The following is a 14,840-nucleotide window of genomic DNA, read 5'->3' as shown; positions in this document are numbered from 1 at the left end:
CGCCCTCTGCTTCGCTGAGTCGAAGGGCTTGGTGAAAGGAGTGACTTTCTACTGCGGATTACCCACCAAGGGCAGCTGTGAGCAATAAGGGTGTCTTCCGCAATAGAGTTTAAAGGCACAGGACAATTCATTAAACTGAGAATCCGTGTGTAACTTCTCTGGGAGTTTTTATGGTTCTCTTCAGGGTTTTGTGGTTTACCATGGTTGTTAGGATCTCTTTTCCAGGCCTTCTTGCTCACAGCCAACTCACCTCTGCTTTAATGGCCTCGAGAGCAGGAGGCTCGGGGCACATGCAGGAGGATCCTCCAGCGAGCAGGTCCAGGCAAGCAGGCGCTCCTTGGAAGCAGGTCCTGGAGGTCAGCGAGCTGAGGCTGCAGGGAGCGGCACTGAGGCGCTTAACAGAATAGGAAGGCAAAGGCAGGAAGAGGATTCTGAGGTGTCTCCTGCAGGGGAAGCCCAGGGCCCAGCCCCACCGAGGTCCTTTCCTGTCCACAGTGTCCTCTCTGAGTTGCTGTCCTCTAGAACAGAGACACTTCTGCCTGCGGAATTAACATCCTGGTGGGGTTCTCGCACATCAGGCATTTTGTTTTCTGTCTGAGGCTGGAAATTTCAGACACCCATCGGCAGTCAATAAATATTTATTGAATGAAAGAATGACAGTCCTTGTGACGCAGTGATCCAGATATTTCTGGACGGCGCCCTACATACATAAAAAGGGTCTCTGGCCATCTGGTGGGTATGAAGAGATTATAATGTGCTCGAACATTACCTCACTGTCTGAATATCTTTTCTTCCTTATTTATGTACACTTCCTTGGTGATCTCATCCGACCTCATGTCTTTAGACGCTAGTTGTATACTGACCACACACCCCAGTCTGTACCTCTGTTTTGGGTCTCGCTTCTGAATCCCACTCCCCTGCATGCAGGGGGCCCCTGGGCATCTCCATGAAGCGCTTGCTCCCATCCTGACCTTGATGTGCTGAGGCAGACGCCCTGCCGTGGAGCTGTATCTCCAGCCCCGCTTTAACATGCTCAGAATGGATGCCTGATTGCCCCGTGAAACGAGCCTTGCCTGCAGGTTTCCGCCTCTGAGGAAAGGCAATTCTCCCAGGCTTGTTTCTGGGAAAGCCTTTAGCTTTCTTCTTGCCTTTACTTCTCTTTCACACTCACTCATGCTTACTTCCTGGGTGTGTTAAACTTGCCTTTAAGACTATCCCCAACCCGAGCACTTCTCAATACTTGCGTTACTACCTTTCAGGATATGGCACCTCTCAAGTTGCTCTCTAGATTATCAAAACCTGTCCCCACTGGACCCTGGGCCCCGCTGGGCCCCTCTGCAGTTACTCTTCTCCTGGAAGCCCTAGTGAGCCTTCAGAAATGTTCGCTGCAAACCCACCTGGGCCACCGCGGGCTTCAGGGTAAGGCTTTTCCTTGTGCTCTGTGAGCTCTACCGCCCACTCATTCTCATTTCCTGCTCCGTCCTCCTCCTTCCTTGTACTTACCCAGCAATCTAACTTCCTCCACTCCTCCAACACCAAGTAGATTATCGCTTCAGCACCTTCACTCTGCTGGTCTTTTGCTTAGAATATTTGTTCCTGAATATTTTCGTTTTGTCTTCTCACTTCTTCCAAATCTGCTTAAATGCCTCCGTGTTAGAGCAAAGCTTTCCATCCAACGAGGCTTCTAGGCTTTTAGCACAGCCACTCCTATTTATTCACCGCACTTTCCCTGTTTCACATATGAAGCTTTTTTTGGTTTATATGTTCATTGCCTATTTTTTCCTTCTAGAATGAATGCTTCTTGACAAAGAATAATTTATATGTTTTGTTCCCTTCTGTACTTTGAGTGCCTAGACAGTGTCTGGGCCTCAGGGGACGCTCAGAAAACTGTAGCTAACTAGGAGGTGGAAGGGAGACTAGGACAAAATGAGGGAGTGAAGAAAGGAAGGAAGGAGGGAGGGAAAGAAGGAGGAAAAGGAGGGAGGAAAGAAAAAGAGGAGGGAGGGAGGGAAGGAAGGAAGGAAGGAAGGAAGGAAGGAAGGAAGGAAGGGAATCATCAGTCCCAATAGACTAGAATTCAAGCACATCACATATCAGCCCATGGGACCTTTCCTTAGAGTAGTATTTCTTAAACTCTTTTGATCGTGGCCAATAAGCCACATATTTTACACTCATCAGTGCCCTTGCCTGCGTCTTACCATGCACGTGCAGTCAGTACATGGCATCTACTCTTTTTATTCCTTTTACTCACTTCTCTTTTTCTATTTTAACAGTTTCTATTTTATTAGATTAATAATGCGAGTCTGGGTTTATTAAGCTGCTGGTAGGTTATGAACCGTGTTTTAATTTTTAATTTTTTGAATCGGAACTATTTTACTGGTACAGGCTGGTGGTCCGTAATGACTGCATTCATCTCCGAGAGTTGGTATATGTGCACAAGACTTCTTAATTCACTACGCCTCCCTTTGCCTCCCCTTTCTCCACCCTCGCTCCAGCTCTTAATTCCTCTCTTCAGTTGCAGAAGATCTGTCTCTTTGTTTCCTAGTACTTATCTTTTACTGGGCTCTATAAATGATTTACACTTTGGATTCCTCACAGAAGAAAAGCCATGTAATATTTAAGCTTGTGGGTCTGATTTATTTTGCTTAACAAGATGGTCCCAAGGTGCATCCATTTTCCTACAAATGACTCATGTTTATCCTCCCTTATGGCAGAGCAGTAGCTCAGTGGTAGAGCTCTTGATTAGCAAGCACGAGGCTCTGGGTTCAATCATTAGCACCGGAATAAAAGGCCCTTTCAACCCTCAGGAGCCTCTCAGGATCACTTGTGTAAATAGCACTGGAAGGTCTTGACACAGGATGAAGATTACACTACAGGTGAGCCGCTCCACCACAGAGGCTCGCGTGTGATTTAGAAAGAACTGCTCTCTTTGTAAAAGGTTGCTGTTTGGTGAGAGTCAGGAAAGGCCAGAGTGTGCTCTGAGGCATGGGAGGCAAGAGGTGGATGCTGACCTGGAGGTACTTTAAAATTAGCACGATATGTGGAAAGAAACAGAGAAAAGGAAAGTAATAAGCCTCATCTTCAGAGGCCAGGCCAGCTGAGGATGAGGCCAAACACTTTTTCTTGCTGTGCATTCTTCAGACTGGGACAAACGCAGCTTGGGGCCTTTGGCTCTTTCTCCCAACCAGAGAGCTGTTTTCACCCTTTTCTTTGGGTGGAGACTGTGTGCACAAAATTTAACCACTGTTCCTTCCACATTAATGCTCGTTCCAGAAAGATGTAATTGGTTTGACATTTTTTCCATTCCAGTATCCATTCCATTCCTATACTAAACTGGGTGTGTTACACACAAGTCAGCTTTTCAGAAACTGGCTTGAGGCACTTCACTGACACAAAGCCTTTACGACATGCCAGGCATTGTTCTAAGAAATTTACAACAGAGCTCTAGATACTGGTACCATTATGGTGTCAGCGTCACAGTTCTGAGCCATGAGAAAGTAACAGCCCACATTTATCTAGCTAGTAAAAGGGGAACCAGGATCCCAGCCCTGGCTGTCTGGCTCCTGAGCTTTATTCTTACTCATGACTTGTTCTTTATGTGATGACTGACATTGTGATGAAATGATGCTAGCCTATTGCTTCGTGGTGGAAGAGGAGAGAACTTTAGGGGCGTTAGTGGCAGCCTGCTAGCTTAGGGACTAGACATACTCCTAGTGTGAGTTCTTTTAGCTTATTGTTCCTGAAGTCTCATTTTGATAGAAGTTCAAAAGATTGTGCAATTGAGTGTGCATTTGGTCACACACCTCTATTATTTTACCCAACTAGTGTTCAAAAAATATGGAACTGGGCTAGGGAGATAACTCAGTGGTATAAGTGCCTGCCTGGCAAGCGCAAGGTTCTGAGTTTAATCCCTGGCACTGCAAAAAAATAAATAAGTAATTTTTTTTGAAAAAGGACCTGGATGGCATCTGCTGACATGTACATTCTAGCTGGTGACAGTCCCCATTACTGTCTAGGCCACCTCCACCCTGGTCACTGCTTATGCTTCATCCCACTTTCTGGAGGGAAACCCAGAAAGAGTGCTGACCTTGAGGGATATCATGGCATTGGGGAGATGTTTCTGGGTACCTAGAAAATACTTGGCTTCAGATGGTCATTAATGAGGCCCTACGAGGGGTCCACATTAATTTTACTGAAAGAAGGGTAACTATGGAAAACCCGGGCTCTTCATCAACTTTGTGCTAAAAGTGTTGAGGAAGAAATGCCGCATCTGCCCACTATCTCTACTAATATCTGCACACACTCAGTCCTAGACTCTTAAAGGGCTTGGATGGCTTGTTCTCACTTTTTCTTTTTTTTAATAATAAGCACCACACCAAGGTTTTGTTTATGCCAAAACATATAAACCTGATGCCAGAGTAAGCAATGCGAGGAGCTAGGGGAAATCTTTTTCTCTAGAAATATTTTAGAAAAAAGTAAGAGCTTGGAATTTGTCATCCAACAGATGGTATAAATTCTGGTTTTAATGCTTTCTGTGTCCAAAGGGCAGATAATTAATGCCTGAGTCTCTCTTTGTATAATAGTGTGAACAGTACCATTAGTATCTAGAGTTGTTGTCATGAGAATTATTAAATTAAATAACCTGTAAACTGACTAACACATGCCTAGTGCATAGTATAGATTCAAGAGTTGGAATTTTGCTACCACTAACTTTTAAAAATATTTAGAGGAAATCTAAATGGAAGTAGGCCATGATCAATGAGAAAGTGGTACTTGATGCTGTTTCCTGCCAAGCTATGAACTTCAAGCACATGGGTAGGTGGTGTTCTAACTCTAGCAACATGCGCCAAGCAATTCAAACTCTCAGAAGTAGGAGATGACAGAATGGGCAAAGCATGGTTTTGTAAGGTAGACAAACTTGACTTTGATCTGGATGTGTGCAGATTTTGGACAATGTGGTTGGTGCTATGGACCGCCATTCCCTTATGCGCAAAGTGAAGAAGATTGTTATTTGTTATTCTTTTTCTTTTCTTTCTTTTTTTTTTCAGGTTGGGTATAATAACACAACATATAAATGTCCCACTGCATAGTTTATATTTAATATTTATGCCTCCCTATTTAAAAACTATATTTACCATATCTCTGAAAGGGATTGTAAACTGTAAATTATTTTGTCTTCACTTTAATTTTATTTTCGTTGGATGTGTTTAGGGTAAGCATTTGAACTTAATCATAGTAAGAGTCACTACAGTCAGGAAAAATGAACCCTCCCATGGCTTCACAGCTTGCTTTTGAATCGTGGGGGTGGAAGGAGGGCCTGCAGTCCGGCATAGGGCACTGTTAGCTGGAAGCGCTATGTTGTACATTGCCTGTCTGGACTTTTTCTGCAACTGTGCATCCACTGAGCTACCTTTCTCTATTTCCTGTCCTCATGGTGAGAAGGAGTGTTAAACAGGACGGGGCACCTCGCAGGTGCTCCTCCTCGTGTGTCCAGAGTCACTACCCTATTTGACCATTTGTTATGGAGCTGCAAAGTAAGCACTGTTGCTTGGCAAACTTTTTCTTTTGGTGTCAGAAGTGCCTTCTAAGGAGAGACTCTAAATCATGCTTCTTATTCCCCAGCACCTAAGTATAGGATTTTCTTACTAGAAAATTTAAAATCCATCTAAATTTTAGTGATAAATTTAGCTCATTTTTAATTATGTATGTATGAAACTTCCAAATGCCTGGACTACCTTAGGTTTAAGGTCACCATATCTCTTATTAAGAGCAATATTTCCCCCCATGCATTAAAGTGACATATTATGGGACTATTGTGAAAATTATTTTTTAAATACCCATTTATCCACATATAACCATGTCTAAAGTGTTCCTATTTTCTGTCACTCTCATGGGCTTTTCTGACTGTGCATATGTATATATGTATTGGTAATACACGTTAACTCACATGTTAATTGTTAACTCAATTTTTTTTGGTGGTATCAGGGATCAAATTCAGAACCTTGTGCTTGCCAGGCAAGCTCTATTCCACTGAGCTACCTCTCCAGTACAACTTAATTATTTTTTAGATTGTGATCTTACTATTAAAATTTTATATCCTGATTTCTCACTAGAGTATCGTGTTATTATTTAATAAGCTGTGTGAAAAATCTGCTTAGAAATGCCCCTATTATCATGCATCTTGTGAGTAAACTAATTTTTTTAACCATTCCTGTTTTATTTCAAATGTAGATTCTTTTTCATTTTTATAAATACCACTGCAGATATCTTGGTTATATATTAATCAGTTTGTGCTATCTTTGGCCAGTTTCTTTTGAGCAATTCCAAGAAGTGGAATTACTAAGCTGAATGATAAGCCAACCTGCTTTCTAGTTTGCATCTCTTGTCAGCTTTTAAGGAAGACACCTATAGCAACATGACCTCAAAACTAGGAGGTATCACTATGAATTTAACTTTGTCTATGAAGATTTTTCCTAGTTGACTACATGAAAAGACAGTGTTTCCTTGCTCTAGCCTTTCACTTGGCCAGCGCTGAGACTTAGAGAAAGTGTCTTGGGATTTAGACCGTAAGACCAGAGATCTGCTATTCGCTATAACAAAGTGAACTTGGAACTATTCCCTTGTAGGCTTATTTGAAATACCAATTGGCAACCTATGTTTTCCCATCTGTAAAGCAAAAACATGTTCGTCTCCCTTGGATGGATGTTTGAGTAGAACATAATAATGTGCAGAGATATCTGAATATTTACGGAGCTCTACATGCTATAACACATCACCAGCTAATTATTACTGTGTGTTGCAGTTTGGGAGGTGTTATAATTGTGTGGGAGCAGGGAGTTGGAGAGCTGGTAGAAGCACCTTTTAGGAAAAAATACTCACAGCATGGATTGCATCCAGCTGGAGTGACTACTCAGAGCTCATGCAAAGAACTCTCCAGAGCAACCCTTTCCCTCCTCCAGGTAGATCCAATCAAGCCCCAGACTCATCAAGAGCAGTAGGTCTCAGTCCTGAGCACTCATCAGAATCTCCTGTTGTCTGTGGAGGTGAACCATTGCTGTTCCCTCCCACAGAGTCTGAGATCCAGTTAGTCTGGGGCTGGAACTGAACACTGCCATTTCTAGTAGGCTCTGGGGGAAGTTGATGTTGGGTTCCTGACCACACTTGAAAGATTACTGGTGAATAGTGTCCCTGTAGCATTGTTACTGTGACTAAACCTACACGCTATATATTTGTGTTTTTGCTCATAGGAAGCGATTGATGTTTGCATATGAGCAACATTAAAAACTTCACCAGAAGGCAGTCTTCTAATTATTTTTCAGGACATGGTGTCATGTCTTTGGAAAATGTAAATGTACTGAGTATACCTCTCTCCTTGATCCATATCTTCACCTGGTGCGCACATGTAATTGGATGTGCATTGTGCGGGCATGCCTGATACTGCGTGGAAGAAATACTTTCTAGCTAGTGGTAGAAACAGTCCCTGCTTTTCAATGCAGAGCTATCAAATTTACCAATTACTTACTTACAATGGAAAGTGAAATTTCAGACCTATTTTAGATAAATGGGGGTTCTTATATAATCAGGCACTTTCATGTAATAACTCTAAGCTTGCGAGGCCTGAGGCAGAAAAGGAGATGTTTCACAATTTCAGGAGGGACCTCAGCCCGCAAAAACAGGCCTGTGGTCGATGGGTAGACAGCTTGTTTGGCTCAGGTCTGTTCCAGGGAAATGGCTCCGATCCAAAAACAAAAGAAGGCCAGAAAACAGATTATCTAATCACCTGGATCCCTGATCCTGCTGCCACAGCTGTTGGAAGAACCTGTCACAGTTGGCTTGCCTAAGACACAAGGCCAGATGCATTCCCAACCAGCACCTGGCTAATGCGCTCCACCTAGAGAACGGAGTGGCCTAAACAGTGCAGCCAGTGTGTGGCAGTAAGAAGAGCCATCTCCCAAGAATCATCCTTTAGATGGGAAGTGGACGGGGAAAGGAAGAGGCACAGGCATCCAATCAGATAACTGTCTTCAACAGTGTCTTCTCAAGATAAAGCATTTGTGTTGTTCACTGGCCACCAGAGTGCATTTGAGACGTTTCCTTCCTGAGTTTACTTTAAAAAGAATTTTTAAAAAATTGTATCGAATAGTTGGAAACAAATGTCATCACTCAATACAGGTTTATCTTAGGAGCAATGGAGAATTAATTTGTGATGAGGTTTTTCCTTTAGAAACAGAGTTCCAGGGGCCAGGAAGATGGCTCAGTAGAATAAACACTTCCCTGGCAAGCGCAAGGGCCTGAGTTCAATCCTTGGTTCTGCAAAAAAGAGAGAGAGAGAGAGAGAGAGAGAGAGAGAGAGAGAGAGAGAGAGAGAAAAGAAACAGAGTTCTGAATAGGGGGTGTCAGAGACTAAAGTCAATATTAGTTTTTTTTTCTTACTTAAGTCATATTAGCAGGATGGGCAAGAGGAAAGGAAAGAGGGGAAATGGTTAGAAGTTTGGACAAGAAAGAGAATGTCAGCTGAGGATTTAATGATTGATCACAAAGAGCTATTGAGTTTGGAGGCATTTATGCCCAAAACTTCAAAACAGAGAGGGCGGAAAGGAAGAAGCGAAAAAGGAAAAGAGAAAGGGAGGAAAAGAGGGAGGGAGAGAGGAAGATGGAAGAGAAAGAGGAGAAGAGGAAGAGGAAGGGGAAGGTAGTAAGAGGAGAGGAGAGGAGAGGCGGTACTGATTACACATTTTGGGTGGGACTTGTACTTACACACATGCCTAAGGTGTGATCTCAAAAAGGAACAACCAATCACCTTGACAGCGGGGTTGTGCACTCAGCTAGGGTGGGTGCATCACAGGCAGAACCATAGTCCATTCACAAATGCTCCTTGGTCCAGGAGGGCCTCTGCACTGAGGCTCCCATGGTGTAGAGGGCTGATTAAAGCTTGTGGGGCAAGTGCTTAATCTGTTTTGGGAATAAGCAATGCTGACTTGCTTTAAGTGAATTTGAGGTTTCCCTGAGCCCTCCAGTGACAGCCTACTCTAGACCCCATGATTTATGCATGTACCATAACTGCATTATGTTGGCTAGATAGAGGCAGCTGTTATTAAAGTTGTTCATTTCTTCTTAGCACCCCATGGTGCAGCAGGTTTCCATGGCAAAGAGAAAAATAGCTGTTTTCCCTTCCATGCTTCTAGCCTGGGGTTCAATTTCCACAGCCATTTGAGTAATACACAGAGCTCAGAAACAGAGGTATAGGAATTTAAATCCTGCTTGACCAAAGTCTTGGAGTATGAATAATTGGCAATGCAGGGTTTTTAAACAATTTATTTATTTTCATTTTCTTTTCTATTTTCTCCCAAAGAGAGGCAAGAGGTAGAGTGGAGTTTTTAAAAAGTCATCTTTAACTAGGAACAGCAACCTGGGTTATCCCAGCCCAGTAGTAGCTGGTGGATCAGTAAATAATTCCCAGGGGAAACTGAGAGATGGTGGCCTTTCAGTGTCAGGGAACAGAGCCATGGTTTGGCCCATGTTTTTGTACTGATATGTAGTGGGCTCATTGGTGTGTCTAGTTTTTCTATAGTCTCATAGTTAGATAAAAAGAAAAGAACATGATTTCATCTCTCTTTCTTGTACTGACACGTACGGAGGCCAAAAGTACTTAGGTTTTTCTTTAGCCGTCCTATTTGCTGAGAATTTAAGGAAATATTTGTAAGGCGAAACTGTTATAGGAAGAAAAAGATACCTATGTGACTCCCACAGGGATATTGACTTGGAGGTTGGAAATTGAGCTCGGCATGTCACAACCTAACCAAGAGGACTTCCTTGTGTAGGGAAGAAAGAACGTTGTCGAACTATGGCTGCTCACAATTGATGTTGCAGGCAACATGCACTGCTATGATTTGGATGAAAGCATGAATTTTATCCCTTATTTTCTTTCTACTTAGACAATTTTATTTCTCTTCTGTCAAGGCCCATCTGCATTTCTAGATCTAAATCCTTTCCTCTAGTCAGGGTCCTGCCCTCCCTGCCTCCATATCTAAATTCACACAGCAACTTGTACAGCCAACGCTGGGCTCCTACCTTTGGAAGGCAAGGTTGAGGCTGGCCCGAAAGAGCTGATCAAGGTCTTGTTGGGATCTATCATTCTCAATCTCTCCATGCCTCAGTTTTCTCACCATAAAGCAAGAGTAATGAATGTTCTTAACTCTTGACCATGGTGGAGAGTGACTGCATTAAGACATTTAGAGGGCTCTCAAAGATGTTTTGCACATTTTAGGTATAATATAAATGTTTGTGACCATTATAGTTACCGTTGTTGCTATTTGACTTTATGGACCATATTTCACCATTTGAACTATGATTGTGCTCTGCAATGAGTACCTATTTCTTTCAGATTAGGCTGCCTTTGTACTATATGTGCTGTGGCTCTAGATTTTAATTTCTCACCTGGATCCATTGTTCTTGTTATCTGAGAAAGCTGACACTACTGGGATTACCGGACAAGCCGTACTTTTTGAAATTAATGTTTTTAAGAATTGAAGTAAGGATAGAAGTTGGGGTCTGTAGAGGATGAATTGGATTGACAGGTAGGGACAATGCACAGTAGTGATTAAGAAGCAACGTCCATGGACTGGAGGGTGAAGAATTTGACACTGAGCATAGGGGTGGCGCACTGAGACACAGACCCCTCTGAGCTTCAGCCTCTTTCTAGGCTGCGGCAGGGAGGCGAGTGGATGACCACCTTGGGAAGAATGGGCCCCTGGGCAAGTCAGTGCCTGGGGAAGCTGATAGCTAGGTTCTGTGCTCCTTACTCATTTCTTCTTGTTCATTGAAAAGGTCAGTTTGTGCTTATATTGGTTGATTAATTTTGTATGCCTTTATCTTGTAATCTGAGCAACTACTTTGAAGACAAGAACACACAATATATTCACCATTGCTCATGTTTTAACATCCTGTTTCAAAACTCTGTGTCAGTGTTTGTATTGTTCTTCTTTCTGTCTGTAAAATTTAAAAAAAAAATTAAAAGAGAGGTCCGAGCAGTGCTTATCTGTGCCCTACAAGGGACTAAAAGATGGAGCCCTCCCAGGGAGATGCACTACAGCACTGCTTTGCCAAAGCGTCACAAATTGGCCCAAAGGTTTTTACAGGAAGGGACAAAGAACAGAAGCAGATCCTCCTAGGAATCAGAGATAATGATACAAGGAGCACAGTGGGGACATGGACACCAAAAGGTAGAGAAGTTTATGTCACTGTGTAGCGTGGGGCTATTTCAGTGAACCACAGAGACAGACAAGCAGAATGCACATGGCTGTGGTTACTGGGGACTGTGGGGCTGGGAGGTATCACATAGGATATATGTTTAAAAACACATTTCCACAGGGTCCGGGGCTTGGATTCTTGGGCCTGCCGTTCAGGCCGTGCTGGCCCCACCCCCGGGGTGTGCTGAGATGGCAAATTGAGACTGGGCATGGTGGCATGTGCCTGTAATCCCAGCTCCTGGGAGGATGTAAAAAGGAGAATCACTACAAGTCCCATGTAGTAGTGAGACCCTGAACACCCTTCTCTAAAACACAAAATAAAATAAGAATAGATTCCATTTCAGACCTTTCCCACATTTTTAAAAGTGTTGAAAGTGGCTAACAGGTACCATTGTGAGTTTAGGATGGCTGACCTCTGTTTTCTCATACTGAGAAATCAGGAACCTGGAGCATCCAGGTAGTTGCTATAATCCCATTTCCAAGCCAGTTTTTGGGATTGCAACTGAAGTCATAAAATCCTAGGTGAACATAGAGTTTGGAAACCATGAGGAGATGTTCTTTTCTATCTAGTTAATAGTAACAGGAAATAGAAACAGTATTGATGTTTCCTGCGGTTCTTCACAAATGCTTGGTAGCTAATAAATATAATCAAAAGATAACTGAATATGAGGGCAATGAATTAAAAGAGAAAATTATACGGAGCAAACTCTTAAGGAAAGAGAAAGAATGGTAAAGTGAGGCCTAGATTAAGGGAGCCAAATATTCGCTCCACACACCCTGACATTCATGATGGCCTGGGGCTTAAGCCATGTCCCCAGGCTCTGGGGCTTCTGCACCCACACCTAGAATAGCACTACCCTGGGAGCCCTCTCTCCACCCACACCCGCACCTCCTCAACTCTGTATCTGTCTTCTTTCTCTCTTTTTCCCTTCCCCATTTTCTTGCTTTCTTCTTTTCTTCCCACCAAAGGGGTAATATGGGCTTCAGCTATCCCTGGAGCCAAGGTTCACCCTGGCTTTATCCCTTGCTGCCCTCTCCCACCGTGAGAGAGACTTGCTCAGAGACTTGTAACTTGGTGTGGAAATTTTATGTTGGAGGTGGGGAGGTCACCTCGGCTGGGAGTTTGTATCTCACGCTTTCTTTATCTACCCCAAGCCCAAGGCCCTGATGGTTTGGAGGAAACTGACCTTGCAGTGATGCAATGAGAGCAGTTTCTGCTTTCAAAATATCAAGTGGTTTCTAGGCAAGACCAGTATGATTCACCAACTCTGTGACCTTTGGACTTTTTGACTCCATGATGTCAATCACAATTCAAGCTCAGTCAACAATTGCATTTTCATTGATAAACTGCATTCCCACTAATAACTAAGATTTGTGTCCAAGAAGTTGAATGGGTCATGTTTAATTACTTGTACTCTGTGCCTTGGGCTTTATTTTTGACTACATAAAACTATAAATATTTTAGTAGGTTTTTTTTTTTTTGTATGTGAAAATCACTAGATGCCCACTTCATGTTCAAAAATTATTTTTAGCTGCTCAGATATGCATATGTATATACATACCAAAATAGCATACAGCCTGGAGTATAGTAGGTTCTAACTGAGAATTCATCATATAAACTGTAAACAGTTTGGTATAGTAGATGAATAACTCAGTGATTGAATCAGAAAATTCAGTAATAAATTAAAAACATTGATTTCAAATTATGGATTAGAATAGCCCTCAAATTCATATAACATTTATTATGCAATTATGTGTTATTTTCCCTGAACTTTGAAAGTATTTTTCCCCACTATCATGTGTGATGCTTGTGACTGGGAGAGCAGGTAGGTATGATAATCTGCATTTGACAAATGGCTTGGAAGAGGGATTTCTGGAGAAAGAAAAGAAAGAGAAGGACAAGGTAAGCTAGCACTCCCTCCTCTGGACGTGGAAAAGCCCACCTGGGGCAGCTCAGCTGAGGTCCTGGCACTTCAGCGCTGTGCTTGGACAGGCCCACTTGGCGCATGAGCAGGCAGCTCTTTTTCTGAGACTCCCACCCATGTTGCTCACTTCTGTTGACTTTCTAGGGCTGTGTGCTGGGGAACAAACTAGGAAGCAGCCCATCTTTCTTTTCCTCGGATCTGTAAGGCTGTCTTCTCCAAAGGAATCTGTAAGACTACTTCCTTAAAAATAGTGTTTCTGGCAATCAGCTAGAAGAACTCGTTGCATGTGGGGTGGGCATGAGTACACACACACTTAAAAAAATAAAGGCTGAAGACAAAAAGGCTCACCCCTCCTTCAGCTCATTCCTCAAGAGACCCATGACCTTCTTTCCTTACTACCACTTTCACTCCTTTCTTTTAAACTTGAGAACCTTTGTTAGTGTGAAAAGAGAAACCTAGAGACTGGTTGAGTGGCTTGCAGACAGCCAGCACTTTGCAAGGCACCGGAGCAAATGCAGTCTGGGGGAGCCTATCTCTTGGGGCCCCCAGGAAAAGCCTGAGCATTACTGCCTCTGCCCTGGGCTCTCTCAGACTGTAATCAGCTCTGAGTTCCTCTTCCCATTTCAGGCAATTGTGGGAGTTATTATGAGCTTGGGGAGGAGGGGGGCAGGAGCTATTGTGTGCCAGAGGCCAGTGAGTTTGAGAAACTGTAGGGAACCATCAATGCTATTCAGGACAAGCTTTGTTGAAGGTGCTAATCACAGAATAAGCCGGTTCTCTCCAAGAGAAAGGTCGGTGGCTGTCCTCATCCTCTTCCTTTCCTTAGTGTTATCACTGATTTTAATGACCTCTGGGTATCTGCTGGAAATTGAAGTCAGGGTCTTTTTATTTAGACAACCATGGGCCACAAAATTAGTTGCTTTCTCAATTTACACACAGCCATATCCCCCATGGCCTCCCTCAGGCTCTGATTTCAGGGGAACACTGTTCTCAGGTTAAAAGGAATGCAACTTGCAGTTTAATGAATTTATGTAAATCCTTGAAGTAGCATTGTTGACTCAAGTTGACAAACTGGACTTTAGTGCTGTGCATTTGATTTGTGTAAAATCAAAGTCAGGGGTAGAGTATGTCCTCCACCCCGGTCCCTTTTCCCACCTCCTCTTTCCCAGCCCTTTTTATTTGGGGCAAGCAAAATACTTAAAAATGTCAAACTCACAGTATGCACTGTCAACAACACAAAGAGAAGGCTGAAATAAAATCCTCCAACTTCACGGTGATACTTTATACTTATATAGGGCCTTTCATCGAGAGCTTTACTGTTTTAGGAACATTAACCCTCACTGTACCTCCCTGGGCTGGACCCAAAGCCTGTGCTTATTGGAAAAGCAAATAGATAAGAAGATAGCACTGCTCAGATGGTACTCAAAGTAGTCAGATTTTATAACCTTCTTTCCACCTCCCCTCCCAGCTTACCTCTGGCACCTTAGCCCACCTCTCCAAAGGCTCTTGGTGTCCTGAAGGTGTTCACAACCCTGACAGACTACATGGATATTGAGTGTACCAGCAAGCATCTCTTACTCCTCCCATGAGAAAAGGGGCTTGCAATTTGATATATGATGAAATACATGAGGGCCGGGGAGATGGCTCAGTAGGATAAGCGCTTGAC

This window comes from Octodon degus, unplaced genomic scaffold, assembly GCF_000260255.1.
Source record: "Octodon degus isolate 3935 unplaced genomic scaffold, OctDeg1.0 scaffold00014, whole genome shotgun sequence".
Lineage (NCBI taxonomy): Eukaryota > Metazoa > Chordata > Mammalia > Rodentia > Octodontidae > Octodon > Octodon degus.
This window is presented reverse-complemented; position numbering follows the sequence as displayed.